The sequence below is a fragment of the Neopsephotus bourkii genome, unplaced genomic scaffold (assembly GCF_033783945.1).
Source record: "Neopsephotus bourkii isolate Nb327-2 ecotype Australia unplaced genomic scaffold, CSIRO-AGI_Nbou_v1 NB_1525, whole genome shotgun sequence".
NCBI classification, from domain to species: domain Eukaryota; kingdom Metazoa; phylum Chordata; class Aves; order Psittaciformes; family Psittacidae; genus Neopsephotus; species Neopsephotus bourkii.
In genome coordinates, this window is record NW_026902001.1 from 150,507 (window position 1) to 163,734 (window position 13,228).

Genomic DNA, 13,228 nt, shown 5'->3' on the forward strand with positions numbered 1-13,228 from the left:
TCCCACCATGGGAATTGCTAGTGAAGTGGGGCACAAGTTCCTAAAATGAGGTTAGCTACATCTGTGTCTTCAGTTGACATGGGTCTAAGCTAAAGACAGATGTAGGTTTAAGCTGGTCAGTACTGGAACTGTATAAATGGGATGATTACACCAGATAGTACCTGGCCTATTGGTTTTTACCCTTTCAAGTGTTCTTGGAGTAAGAAGTACAGAACCATGAACAGTGCTGAAGTCAGAAGACATTTAGGTTATGCCTCTAGTCTCATACCTTCACTCCAGAGGGATGAATCAAGACTTTTCTTTCCTTTTTTTCTTTTCTTTTTCTTTTTTTTTTTTACTTAAACAAGAGTTTTTTTTGCACATTTGAAACAATCTGTACAGTTAGCATTGAAGAAGGTGTAATTAGACACTTTGAGAACTGGAAGAAATTAACTCCAACCACAGACCATCACTCATACTATTACTTAATAATACTTGCCAAATGTGCAAAGTACTTAGTTTTAGAATAACAGGAAAGCAGTATAACTTCTCATAGAGAGAAAAAGCTTTGGTCTGTGAAGTGTGCACAGAGAAGTCAAAAGCCACCATTCTCCAAAGCCAGAAGATGCTTTGCCACATCCCATCACCTGAGGGGTACCAAGGCACTGGGCCGGGACAAATATGCTTGGCCATGGTGCTGGTCTTTGAAGGATGTGATTCACAGTCTGCAGCCCCATGGTGTTTGAATGGCTGGAACAGAGTCAATGGGAGCAACCAGCCTGAGGTGGAATGATCTGCGTGCGAGAAGATCGCCTTCAGTTTCCAACATGCCAAGGAAACCGCTGAGAAATTGCTGTTTTCCGTCTTCTCCAGCACCAGGCAGAGATGTTGACTCACGCCATGCTACCGAAGCCTGGCTAGAAAGGGATTATTGTGATTTCTGGCCATTTCTTTCCTCACTACAAAAGGCCCCATTCATCTGGCTAATTTTGAAGGGGAGAGCAAGGGGTATCAGTAGCATGAACTGTATCTGAGTGTCTCAACCACATTTCAGCAAGCCACGCTTGTTGGCCAGTCCAACCCAGTGAAATAGATATCTTTCATTTGGAGCTTTTTAGTGGATCGTTTCTCTGATTTTAAACAGAAGCATCTTTTCTGGCCATGGCAAGTTTAAAAAGTACTGACGAAGCAGGGACGGCCATTTCCATAGCAAAAACAAGAGGCCATTCAAAAAGTGGGGAGAAATGTTGTTCTTGCAGCAGATACATGTTTCTGCTGCTGCAATCAACGTTCCTACATTTGCCTACCTAAAGGTACCCTGTGTGTAGGCAATAAGGCTGTGTCCAGAACAGAGAATCTCTTGCTTTATTTCAAAGCAGTGTTCAAAAATGGACTAAAAAATCCCAAAACATACATGATGTCTTATACGTTTAACTGCTTGTCTTTGTGGAGCACAACTGGGACTGCCTGTGTGTGTGGGAAGAGCTACAACATAATTGCTTTCAGCAGAATATCACTGCAGTCTATAATTAAAATATATGAGGTTGCTGGTTTCAAAATCTTTAAGTGATTTCGTCTGTATTTGGGTGATTATGTCTCTCTGAGTGGCTCATTTAAGATGATACTTCTATTTTCAGCACACAAAATGGTTGCTGGGCGAAAGAGAAGGGTAATTTTTGTCCTCTGCCTCTTACAGCTTCCAGGTATCAAGGGAAGCCTGGAGAGACAGAGATCAGACTTCAACAGCATGTCCCATCACTGGGGAAATCTTTAGTGAAAGCTGCTCATGAAGTGTCATTCCAGAGATGGACTGGAAGGTGTCAAGAAAGAAAAGAAAAAAAACAGGGGAAAAAAAATAATTAACAGAAAAATCTGGCACCTCCTAAATCACAGTGACAATTTCAGCACTGTGTTTACACAGGGTAGTAAAAATAAATTGCCTGAGACTGATTATACCCACATGCCACTTGCCAAGCAACAGGGATGTCCCAGAGTATCGGAAACCAAACACAAGGGAACACGTGCCAGTGGCAATCATCATCAGTGCGACAGCATTGGTGACAGGACTGCTTTGTCCCATCCTCAGTAAGTGGAAGCAGCAGTAGGAAAAGGGATGTGTTGCTCCTTCCCAGCACTCAGACATGATTGTGTGAAGGGTGACACTGGAGGCCACCACAGAAGAGAAGTCCTGTAAGGACCATGGACAAATAAGCAATGTTGTTTTAGGGTGTCCTCAAGCTTTGATAAATTAAACCTGCATAGTTGTGAAACCCCTCTGTGATTTCTGCCACAGCTGGGATCTTGTGAGATCAGCTGGGGAGTTGCAACTCCATCCATGGTCCTCTCCTAAAGTCTTCATGGTCCCATCCTGTTTGCAGCCAGGCGTACCCTGAACCACATGCAAAAGGGAAGGGACCTCTGCCGTAACTGCATTGGGAACAACAACAGGGGAATATCACAGTCCCATCCTAGAGGTGAATAACTCGGGGTATGTCTGCCCTTAACACATAACCCCCAAAGTGTCCCAGATTATCACAGGTGGGAGGTAACCTTTTCCATATCCCCATCATAGTGCCCTTAAAAACCTGTCTTCTATTTCTGGTCTTTATCCAAGGTAACTTCTGTCTTTAAGAAGAGGTCTTTGCCACAGGAGGTTGGATGGCTCCTCACAGTGGTACGGTCCCGTGTCAGAGGGCATGGCTAGTTTTGGTGGGTTCAATCTCCCCAGAAAGCTTGTAACTCTGATGTTATCCCTTGCTGAGGGCTGTTGTGGCATCAGTTATCTCATGTGCTCTTACAGGAGCGAATGAGCATTATCCCTCATCAAAAGAAATTGCATGCACTGACATAATGGAGAAGTTAAAAAAGAGATCAAAACACTCAGCCTGGTTAACATATGTGACCACGTACAACTGTCTCCAGCAGAACAGGGCCTCTGTAGTCAATATAGTTGGTTATTTCACCTGGTGGCAGGGCCAGAGGAGGCGATGCAGGCACTGAATTACCTTGCCAGGGCTTGCTGTTGTGCTTAAAAGGAGAAAGGGCAAGAGAAAAAACCTCTGGAGAACAATTTTGAGCAAGAGAGGACAGTACAAGTGTGCTGACTGCAACATGCAACAGATTCAAAGGCATCCCAACTATACAGAGATGTCATGAATAAATCTTGTGCATATTCCAGTCACTTGTGGGCTCTGGCTTTCAATATGTGTAAAATGTCTTGGCTTTGTGGCTTTCAGCAGAGCAATAAACCAGCTAGAGATGTGTTTGGCTCCTCTTGACAGATGCCAAGGCCAGGCATACCTCAGCACTGCTGGGAAGCACCCTCTTCCCAGTGCAGGAGGGATGTACACTCACGAGCTGTTAAAGGTATGCGTGGCATGCAGCGTTTTTGATCAAAATAAGTAATATAAGAAGGCAAAGATGATAGCATCGCTGTTATAATTGTAATGAGTCACAAATGCTATTTTGACGGTTTTCTTTGAAAGAAATACACAAAACCCAAGCGATTTAATTAAAGATCTCCAAGGCTGTCTAATCAGCATGGCCACAAATGAAGGCAAATCTACTTTCATGTGGCAGAATACATGAGTAGGTTTCCCATTAAAATAAAAAGAAAGAAAAGAAAAAGACATTTTGAAGAGTTTTGTTTATAACAATACTAGGATACAACATGAAGGATCTATATCCCCCCTGAGAGAGAAAGACTGTGATTAGCTTAGATAATGCACAGAAGGTCTGGGGGTTTTCTAAATGGTTTATGAATATATGAATTACATTACACATGTCTGCTCTAACACTGAGTGCATCTCCAGTGGCTCCTTTGGCAAATACATTTGGGAACAAGAAAAGGAAGAAACTCCCAAGGAGTCAAAGACAATGACAGGTAGCTGAAAGTGTTCACCAGGCTCAATTTCTGAAGCTCTTTCTGAGCTTTTCCGGATCAAATGCCCAAAACCCAGGATGCAGAAACAGCCTTTGAAGCTGCTGAGATCTTTAAACCAGAGAAGTAGGATGGGTCACTCAGCAAAAGCTTTTTATTTCTGGCAACCAGGCATAGGGAAGATGAACGTTTTTGACCTGAGTTTGCGTGGTGCTCTGACCACCTGGGACTGATCTGCTCAGAAGAGCAGGAAACACTGTGAGGGTTTGATACTGATAGAAATAGCTACCATTTCCTTTCAATCATATCACCCTTGAGCCTGTGAGATGCACAGAATCCTGCATGTATCCAAGATTTGCTGCAAAACATCAGAGAAATGGCAAGAGGGCAGATTAATCCCATTTACTCCAAAGAAGTCCATGATTAATGCAACTTGGACAGGGCTGTAGGAAGGGGGATGGCTTAAAAAGATGGAGGGAAGTCTCTGGCTGTCCTTAGTTGATACTATATATGGTATTTGGTCAGTTCTACTTTAGAAGCTGCAGCCAGAATCACATTTTTATTGTATTTCTTTTTAAAGCAGAATAAGAGGTCAAATAACTTCACTGCTCTCAAAGAGCCCATGGTGATGGATAGTGCTGCAAGTGGCAGCTGCTAAGCTTTGAGCCCTGGGAGCAAAAGCAGGGGTTATGCCCCCAATTTGGCCTCTGCCAGATCAGTGAGCCCTTAGACTGCCTGCTCCTTTTCCCTTGGGACACCCCCAGCACATATTTTGACCCACGTTGACTGGCTTGGTGGGGAGTTGTACTGGGTTTGATACATGAGCCCCCTGGACCAGAGCTGTGGTTCCTGATGGGTGTACAGACATGGATTAGCCAGAACCAGAGCTCCATGGTAGAAAAAGGTCTGTCTTATGCTGTTACTGATTCCCATCACACGAGTAACACCAGAGTAGTGCTAGAATCTGTATGGGTGGTGACTGTCGATGTTTCAGCTGATCAGAGAGGATACTCACAGGTGATAACTGATGGTCACAAACCGAGGAACATTGTGTGGGACAACAGGACAATCAGCAAGAAGTGAGTTTCTGTCTACCTCAGAAAGATCCCAGAGGATCACAGCTCCTTTCCTGTCCCATCCTGCTGCAAAGAAAGCCATATGCTCACCTTTATCCTCAGCCCCCAGAAACCTCAATGCTCCTTTCAACCTGTCCAATAGGCTTATTTAATGGGACTCCTTTGCTAGCAGGACAGGTCCACCTTTTATTCCCACTATGAACTGGCCGCCCCATCAGGTTGATTTCTTGGGGCTAGGGCCATCTGTTTGACCCACGTCCTCTCCAACAGCCCTTGGTTAGGGTCCAAAGCATCTGGGAACTGCAGCCTCACAGGCCTTTCCCTCTCTGATTCAACCAGCACTGATAACCAGCACTGCTGAACGCGCAGGAACATCCCCCCTTCCCTCCACTCCCCTTTTACATCTGCTCTACATTTGCATCTCAGAAATTAGAGAACTTAGTTATGCGGCATTACATAGCTGGGGCTGGAGTATGGAACTGATTGGGTATTCAAGCTAAATAAGACGAGTTTAAAGATCTTTCCAGGAAATTGAGTGGAACACCCAAACTGACATTCGGTATTAAATATTATATTTGTGCAGTTGCTCTTTATAGCCCGTTGGCATTGAACATCTGGGAGCACGATTTATAACATACAGAAACTGAATACCTGCTCAAAATTATGCTCATCAGAGCTCAGAAATTAGAATATTACTGTGTACACTCTGAGCCAGTCCATTCCTAAAAGGTAGGGCTATTAAAATATGATTAGTTGAGCCATATCTGGTCTCAGAAATGTCATACAACATTACAACTGAAAAGACCTTGATGCAATACTATTGGCAAAGTCCCCTGCTTGATCAGCAGCGAGATGCCAAAGAATGAACCTTGCAAATACTTGCCCCAGCACCATGAAGGAAATTAAAGAGAGAAGGGGAGTCTCAGAGCCCTTGGTTGTACAGATTGGGGTGGCTTTGGGTTCCTTCTTAGGGCAAGCTGGAGCAGAAAGCTTGTAAGGGCTTTTTTTTCTGATGTAGGAAGAGCTCTGCTTCCCTTTCCTGCCTCAAGCACATGCTATTTTCACCCAGGATGTGGTGGGATCGTCCCCTACCACAGCCCCATCCCAATCCCCAGCAATCACAGCTCCCCATCCCCAACATGTTCACATTTCCAAGAGCTCTGCACACTCCATGGGTGGTCAGGTTTGCGTTCCCCCCCCCCCCCCCCTTTGCTGGAGAATAAAATCCAAACAACAACCACAGAAAACCTGCAGATTCTGGGCTCAGGTTGAGGTAATTAAGATCTTCTTGCTTCTTGCAACACAGTGTTATATATATATTTATATACATAAAAAACTCCTTTGCAATATATGATCATCTCTCCTAATGAGGTGGATTGACCTAATCAGGTCGGCATTGCACCGCATTAATCACAGTAAGCATCTCTGTGCCAAAACCTCTGCAAAGGGCAAATCACCCCTAGGGCAGGGCTCAGCCAAGGGGGGGCTCAGCATTGGGTGTCCCATCCCTAGTACCCACAGGCAGAGCCCCCCCGGCCTGATCTTGGCCTCCCTAGGGGCTGGCCAAGGGGCTCAAGGCAATCTCCTGCCGTGCAAAAGCCACTCCGAGGCACTGATGGGTCGGTGCAATTACAACAGCAACCAAATCCCCCAGAGCCAGCCCTTGTTCTCTGTAATTGAAGACATTTCCCATAGGCGGGTGGCATATTCTGCTTTTTTAAGCGTGGCTGCGCTAAACCAAACATCTGAATAAGACTCAGTTTTGCAGAACACAAGTCAGAAATGCAATCGGGGGTCTTTTCCTCCAGGTCTCAGTCAGGTCCCAGCCCTGGTGCCCCCACTTTGCTGTTCTGCTCACCCCTACGCTGTGCAGAATTCCCCCCTAAGGCGAAGGCAGTGCTGCATACCCGGCCCGGCGGGACCTGCCGCTGCCTGGCTTTGTCAGGGCTTATTACTCCGTGTTTTCACACTTATCCCCAAGGTGTTGAACTCGCCCTGAAGGTTAATTAGTAATTTATTGCGCTGTCATCAGTTCGAGGCTACTAATGGCTTCAATTTAGCCCCAGGGCTTTGGGTTTTTTTTTTCCTTTCTTTTTTTTTTTTCTTCTTTTTCCTCCTTTCCTCCTGCCTGCTTTGGAGGAGCTGGGAGATGGGAAAGCAGCAGTAAAATCACCTAGAATTAAGGTCCAAAGGAATAGATGAAGATGCCTCCTCCCCATCTCTATATACCTGGCCTGACTTGCAGAGAAACAATTTAAAGCAATTCACAGAGAATTGCAAAGCTTGGTATGGTTTTTGGGTGCTCCTAAACGCTCAACTTGAAATAACACCCTTTGGACAGCTTTTTCCAAGGCAAAGCGGCCACAGGGCATGAACCTCGGGCCGAATGGTGCTGCGTGAGCTGTCCCTGCGGTTAGCAGCATCCCCCTCTCCCCTTGTAGGACACAAAATCATCTTGGCTGGAGAAATGTAAACCAGCTTCGTGCTCAGTGAGACATCTGTGAGTGGGCAGAGGGCAGCCTGAGAGGAGGACACACCGAGCCCATCACCCCAGCGTCTGGGAGCCTGCTTTTCGCATGCATGGCTTCAAGGCTTGTCTGGCTTAGCAAAGAGCTGTGGTTTGATCCACCAAGGACTGGGGTTGGGAGCACTGGGGTATGGAGGTATTTTGCCCTTCCTGTGATGTGCGTCCATCGTGCCTCAGTTTCCCCGTTTATTTATATGGTGGATGTGCAAAGCAGCAGGCAACCTGACAGCAAACTGCCCTTAAACCCCACAAACCTGCCCCAAATGCCTCCACCTATCCAGACAGCACTAGATGCTGTCTGATCAGCAATCCCTCTTCATCCTGACCTCAGATGCTGCTTCCTGGGGCTTTTGTGCCCTCCCCATCACAGGGATGCTAAGCAGAGAAAGTGTCCCTGCATCCCCAACAGCCCTGTCCTTGGAGCGCCTCTTGCAGAACAACCACACACCAATTTTCCATTGGTTTTTGGAAAGTAAGCACATTTCCTGCGTTTATACAGGCTGTTAGGTAAACTGGCCACAGGGAAGGAGGATGTGAGGTGCTAATGACGACTGGCTGGGGTGGCTGCTGCCGCCTGTGTCCAAGGCAGGAAGGGATGGCTTGGATGGAAATGTCCCATTGGGGCTGAGCCATGCAGGGTGCAGGGACAGGCAGCACCAGTTGTCTTTGCCACCATCACCCATTTCCTGCTGGGGACATGGGGATAGCAAAAGTCGGTGATTCTGAGTGCCAGGATCTCAGTGCATTGGGGACTCATAGGGAAGAGGGATTGGCTGAAGAGGAATTGTGTGATTTCAAGAAATGAAACTGTGTGACCTGGCAGCCAGAAAGGGAGAAGGTACGGACATTTCTTTGGATTTTGATTTAAAAAGAGAAAAAGACCCCAACGAACCACCTATATTTAGTTTTCACCTTCAGCTGCATGCACGTGGGTTCCCTGAGTAACATCTGCTATTCCCCTCCCCTGTTTAATTTATGGCCGTTAACTTTAGGGCTAAGGACAGTTTATGGAAAAAAACACCTGCTTTCCCCTACTCCCAGGGCAAGGGTGGAATTTTCTCTGACTCTGCATCCTAAATAAAGCTCCATTCCAGGCCCCAGTGATTCATACCATGGCTCATGCACACATGCCTTATGTTAGGAGGCCCTGTCAAGATGCTCGTGCCCCTTTGGAGTTCGAGAACTCAAAGCACAGGCTTTACACAGATCTCATTTATACACATCGCTGGGGCTTTCTGCAGAGCCCAGGGGAAACCTGAGTTCTGGGACTGGCTGCCCTGGTGTTGGGATATGCGCTAACCTCTCATATAGTGACATAGGGAGCAATGTGTATGTTATTAGGACACCAGTAAAGCCACCCAGTTCTGGCTATCATCCTGTTTTTGCTCCATCCCATACCTATCACAGCAGTCTCCATCATTCCGAGCTTTTCTCCAAATGCACCTTATGCACGGACCAAGCTCAGGCTCTGGTTTCTCAGCGAGGCAGTATCTCAGCCCTTTGACACAGATCCCTGGCTCTGGTTCTGTCATTATAAAAGATTATCTTTCCGTGATGGAGCTTTCACTCATGAATGCTTGTCAAGAAAAGGAAAAAAAAAAAGGGGGAAAAAAGAGGAAAAAAAAATCAAAATGAGAATTGTTGGCAGCAAATGGATGATAAAACCTGGACGCTCATCCAAGCTTGTATTTGAAAACTGATAGCCAGCACTCAGGCAGCACGCAAAGACCCCACACATAGCAAACCACCCCTGGTCCAGAGCTCTGCACAGCACGCAGGGATGTAGCATGGGGAGGCTTCAAACCCTCTGCAGCAGCCACCCCATAGACCCCACATTAGCGCAAGGGGAGGCTCGCTGGCTCTTTCCAAAGGGGAGCAAAGCAAGGTGATGTTGGGGCGGGGGGGGGGGAGAAGCCCATGACTAATCTGGTAACCTTTCCTTTTAGTGTTTAAGAGAACCCGAGTCTGTTTACAATAAAACGGAGTGATATTTTTCATCCTTCCAAATGGAACAAGGATTATATAAACAGAGCAACCTCAGACACAGCAAACACCTGTTGAAGGGAACTGGCTTGAAAAGACACGCAAAAATCTATCTGTCTATCTATCAAGGCCCCTGTCGACTTGTGGTCAAGTTCAAGTTGAAGTGCACGTCAGAGATCTGTTGATGGGGGAAAGCTGTGATAAGCAAAAGCATTAGCAAACATCCATGGGTTTTAATCAGGAGGTTAGAGAAGGAACAAGGAAGAGCTTTCTACCTCTTGAAACCAAGGAGTTTAACTCTGCAAGTTGTAGATAATTCTTCAACTGGATTGGAGCAACTTTTCCTGTTCTCTGGCATCTCACTTCCAAGAAGAAACCCCAAATTGGGAAGTTACGGAATAACCTGTCAAAAATCTCCCTGTCTTCCTTCTACCCTTCAGCTCAGATTTCAGTCATGCACCAAAACATGTAGGTTTCCATTTCATCCAAACTGCTGTGGTTTTGATTTTTCCCCGGACTAATCAAATTAAACATAACCTTGTTCACATAATCCTACAGGCTGGGTCTGAAATCATTAAGTCCTTCTACTTCAGCCATGTCTCGTGGTGGTGAGTTCCATGGATTAATTATGTATTTCTTACCACAAAATGGAGCTACATCGTATCTTCCCTAATTACTGACCTAAAATAACTAAATCAGTTTTGCTGTTTTTTCTCAAAGGTTTTTCAAAACCATCCAGCTCTTCAAGCAGAGCCATGCCAGGAAAGTCCTACACCTGCAAGACAGCCATGGTTTTAGGATGAGCTCTAAAGCAACAGAGAGATGAAATATGATCAAGTCCTGGTTTGCTCTGTTGTGCTAGCAGTGCCTCTAAAACTCTATGCATTTTGGGAACCTGCTGGAAGGATGCACCAGGAGATGACTTGGGTTTTAGCTAATCTGGTAGTACTTCCAGGCTTGCTAGAAGCTGCATCCTCCATGGACCACAGCAGCCCCAGCACTGGAGCCATGGAAGACCATCCTCCTGTCATCCTGCTGATGGACCAGGCCTGTAGCTTGGGGCAACTCACAACTGAAGGATTTATTAGGGTTTGGCATCTTTGAGGTCAGCAGTAGGTGTGCTTGATGACTCATTTTATTGTGTTCTTTGATTAGAACTGAAGAAATGAGCACAGGCTTTTCCAAAATGAAACTAGAGGGAGATGTGTAATCTTTCAGAAGCCATTCCCCCTCTTCCTTGAGAAGTGATATTCCTCATGAGTTGTGAGAATAGGAATTTCCAAAGCTATTGTTCAAAACTGTGACAATTTCATCCTCATTATGACATTTTCCTTTTCCCACCCCTTTCAAGAGCAAGCCAAAGAAATATTACCTATTCCAGCACACCATAGAGCTGATTGCTCAGTTTGCCTATATCAACGTAACTCCACTGACGCCATGGAGGCATGCCAACTTACACCTATCCCAGAATCTGGTCTCCTATTTTATATATCTCAGATTTCAGCAGGTTTCCCTGGATGAGGATGGAGGGCTCCAGCAAAGTACAAACTACCTGTTTATCTGACATCCCATCCCAACTGACAAACCGACATCGCAGGACCGCGTGCATCGGAAACACGGCTGATAAAGCACAAAGAAAAACTTCATCTTCCGCTGTGTGCACACTGTTGTAATTCTTCCGAGAGCTTTGCTTAAAAAAAAAACCCCTATTTTTCCACCTGTAATGAGAGGGGCTGTCTTGCTTTGCCTGGGTTCTGGAAGTGCGCGTTGACAGGCTGTGTGTAATGTCATCTCCCTGTTTTAAACGCTGTTCCAAGCTCGGAAATCCAGCGGGATGTATGGAGGGCTGCTCTGGTGGAAGGAGGCGGAGGAGGGTTATTTTAGTTTTTAGGTTTTTTCAAAGGCACTGGACTTGGTCTTAACCTAACAAACAAGTTGACACAGATGATTATTAACCAACGTGATTTAAAGTGAAGTCCTTCAAACCAGCAAATATCTGCAATCATTTGGTGCCCAGTTCACCATCTATCCACAGCAGCCTCTGCACTCATTTCACATAAAAAGCACCCGAGGTTTCTCTTCATACGTATTTTATGTATACTATCAAATTAATTAATTCTCACAACCTATTTGGGTCCAGAAATCAGAGGAATTAAAGGCTAGAAAATATCACTAAGTTGTTGAAAATTTTCTCTATGAAGTGTTGCCTCCATGCTGAGGAAATGTGATCCCAGAGGGATGCTCACTGGATGTTAATCTGTGCCCAAGCACAGGGGCTGCTGATTCGTACCAGCTCTTCCAAGCCACGCACATTTTGCAAACTGTGTACTGCTACCCTGAGCTCTATTTTCCAAGAGGCGCAGGTCTGAGTCAATGGGAACAATGAAGTATGGTATTCCCAGTGCTGTGAGATAGTCCTTTACTGACTTCAGTTCTAAGTCTTTACAGTCTCAGCTCTTTCCAGCTACACCATCAAATATTCATTTGTCCTGAAGTCACAGCAGTCATCCTAATGATCCTTCTTCTTCTTGGTTTAACACATCCTCTGTGCACCTCTTAACCTGCCTTTTTCTGTAGCTATTTCAAACCACAGCCAGGAGGAAGATCCTTGGAAACGGTGACTTATTCCAAAATCCACCTTTTCCAGCCTTGTTCTACCTCACAGACTTTTCATGAGATTGCACTGCTGTTTGCCACTGCCTTTCGAGTCTGTGGTCAGTGCGCATGACAGAAATGCAGTATTTTACCAAGACATCCATTGCCCTGCAATATCAAGCCTTGGCCACAAATGTCTTTTCTGAATTCATACCTATATCTACCAAGACAGCAGTATCTAATAAGCAAATAATGGTAATTTGGTTTCCGGGCACAGCACGTGAGACTCTTTTTACCCTGTTTCTTGTTTGGCTGCTATTGGGTTTTGTTTGTTTTCTGGGTTTTCTTTTTTCAGTTCTTTCCTATGAAATTCTTCATGTTGGAAAGGAGATAGTAAATCACAGAGCTCGTAACATTTTCTCTTTGTGGAGAAATGTGGCTTTTCATTTTTGAGTAATTATTCAACTTGTTCCTTAGTATAGTCTTAATATAGCTGCTTTACAGTGTTCCAGTAACAGCCAGGCACTATCTCATATCCTTACAAAAACACACAGCTGAGCACTCTTAAATATTTATCTCATCCCCAAAAGAGAGATGACTGGTATCAGTAGATCTGAGCCAAGGCTCACATCCAGGTTTAGAGCCCAAGTTCTCAGCTCACCCTGAGTTTTATAGAAGGGTCAAATTTGACCACCAAAGCCTTGCTTCTTGGCTTGGCTCAGTGGTCTGCATGCTGTTTCCTGCAGATCCCATTTTTCTGTTCCATTCTGTCTTGGGAATTTCGGCTGGATGAACTGAATAGACCAATGACACAAGGGGTATCTAATACACTCTTTGCAGGTTCAGAGACAAAAGGATAACTGGGTGACATTTAGTCCAACATCTTGGAACCAGCAGGAGGGAACCAGATTGCAAGTTCAGCTTTGAGTTTCTAATGCAACATTGTAGGATTGACTTGCTCTAGATCAGGTCTGACCAAATTGTGATCCCACCACTTCCACTGATTTTGCAATGTTACAAAAAGCTCTGACACTAGCCAAGTCATTCCCATATAAACAAGAACAAAATCAAGCGGATGAAACTTGGATCTGGACAACGGTGCTAAGATCCAACTTGTTGGCTTGAGCTTTCCTGTAACTAGCATCCAACCTGGGCAATGAGAGCCGTACAGCGGAATTTGAATGACTT

The 13,228-nt window shown here is 45.3% G+C and overlaps 1 long non-coding RNA gene across 1 annotated transcript in view; it reads left to right on the top strand.

Annotated features, from left to right (window-relative positions):
* LOC133221230 (uncharacterized) overlaps positions 1–12,455 on the top strand; it is a 32,557-nt gene extending 20,102 nt beyond the window's left edge. Inside the window, exon 4 of the long non-coding RNA XR_009727941.1 lies at positions 12,043–12,455. This is a non-coding gene — a long non-coding RNA (uncharacterized LOC133221230). The remainder of the gene's footprint in view (positions 1–12,042) is intronic.
* Positions 12,456–13,228: the final 773 nt, after the last annotated feature.